Source organism: Adiantum capillus-veneris, chromosome 21 (assembly GCF_014529385.1).
Source record: "Adiantum capillus-veneris isolate H3 chromosome 21, ASM1452938v2, whole genome shotgun sequence".
Taxonomy (NCBI): Eukaryota; Viridiplantae; Streptophyta; class Polypodiopsida; order Polypodiales; family Pteridaceae; genus Adiantum; species Adiantum capillus-veneris.
This window is the reverse complement of record NC_140951.1, coordinates 134,858,581-134,860,560: the sequence shown is the minus strand read 5'-3', so window position 1 is coordinate 134,860,560 and position 1,980 is coordinate 134,858,581. Positions and strand designations below refer to the sequence as shown.

General features: G+C 41.8%; 1 pseudogene; it reads right to left on the bottom strand.

The window, feature by feature from the left end:
• Window positions 1-636: 636 nt before the first annotated feature.
• LOC147431780 (uncharacterized) lies at window positions 637-1,149 on the bottom strand (annotated as a pseudogene).
• Between the last annotated feature and the right edge of the window lie 831 nt (window positions 1,150-1,980).

Here is a 1,980-nt window from a genome sequence, read left to right as displayed (position 1 = left end):
TGGTTCAAGGGGCTTTTCAAGTGGTATAAAGTGCTTAAAATCGTTGGTCAGGAGGTCCTAAGTGGTCCAAAGAGCTGGTCAAGTTTTTCAAGGGGTTGGTAAATGGTGGTTAAGTGGAAAAAAGTGTTATCCAAGTGGTTCAGGGGGTTGGTCAAGTGGTTTAAAGTGCTAGTCAGGTGGTTCAGAGTGCTTGTCAAGTGGTATAAAGTGTTGACCAAGTGGTTTAGGGTGTGGTCAAGTGGTTCATAGTGCTTGTCAAGTAGTATAAAGTGCTTAAAAGTGATGGTCAAATGGTCCTAAGTGGTCCAAAGATCTGGTCAAGTGGTATAGGGGGTTGGTAAAGTGCTCAAAAGTTTTTTTAATTGTTTCTGGGGGCTGGTAAAGTGTTGGTCACATGGTCAAGTGCTTTTGAGTGTTTTAAAAGATGTCTTTTATCACCCTACTATAAAAAGTGGTAGCTTTTCAGCAGGGCTGATTAGCTATAATTTTAGAGGGCAATAGTCAAGTCATCCCCCCTCCCTAACTTTGATGTAATCCTTCTTGACTCTCTTCAATATAGTTCATTGTCTTTTTTTTTTTTTAAGTGCTACCTACTGTTAAAAGTGCTGGCCAAAGTCAAATTTATAGAGATAAATCTTACAAGTTCTCCTTTGGGGGCATGCTATTATAGATTTGCTCAAATATGTCATTTGACATATCATATACATTATGCTCACCTTCCCTCGGGGACATGGAAAACCTGATGCATCGCACCAGATGGGAGTAGATTAGAGTAGTGGGCTTGTTGTCCAAAAGGATATAAGTGTCATCTTGGCCATTTACCTTGTCATAGAATAGGCCCTCAACCACATACTAGTATTTCTTAATGATGTTGTTCCATTGATCCTTTTCCTCTGTTTTGGCCAGGTGCTTTGTGTTGGTACATTTCAAGACGTAGAAGTCTGCACCTGCCTCCTCTGCAGTCACTCTACAAAGTTTTGGCAAACCATCAAGGCATCACTCAGGTCCTCATGGTGGCCATCATACATGGGGGTGTATTCATCCTCATCCTCTCTTGTTGTTTCTCTATCGCTTTCAGCCGTAACTATGGGTTGTATTTGCAAGTATACCCACCCCTGCACATGATCTTTGTTGGCTCATCTCCTCCATTGACCTTTGATGCATGCACCACAAAATCAAGAGAGCAGTATGTGCCTTAGTCTCTCCATATTTGTCTGACTGTAGCCATTCACACAATGCTAGGATCAATACCCTGTCATGCGCTTGCAATCCCACTCTAGAACACTATCGACTTCTCCTGTGTGAGAGGGCTATTTGACCACTGCACCAGCCCCATCATGTTCACCCTTGCATGGCCTAAAGCAAAGAGATTATACGTCATTTCAACACTTCTCATATTGAAGAATCATGCAACAAAATAGAATGGCCGCACTGGTTTGAATTGTGATGCAGCACCATCTGACCACACCCAATGTCACTTGACATTATAGCCATGTCTTTCCAGCCATTCATTGTGCAAAAGAAAATAGTGTTGCACAAACCAAGTGTCATGTGTCTTGTTGTCAGAGATGTATAAGTGAGCTGTCTTTTGTATAGCACCAAGAGCATCACGTAAGTATGAAATGTGAACAAAGATTGTGACATGAGATGAATACCAATGCATTGACTAGATCTCATTTTGCACCTTGAAGGAGTAGTTCTCTGCAAAATCCACTATAGACACTACTACTTCGTCAGGAAAATTGTCCAAATACTCCTTGAACTGTTGAGATTGCCACTTGTACAAGTAGTTGTGTTTGATGGCCTACCCTAGTTTCCCTCGGAGCACAGAAGTGAAACTCATCGGACTGAGATGTTGAACCATGAGGTCTTTTCGACATTTATCTAGACCTTCTTCATCCTTTTCTTGTGTAGGAACCTTGTCAAAAAGCTTGACAGTCATTCTAGCGATACCATCACTCTCTTTGACGGGACACAACA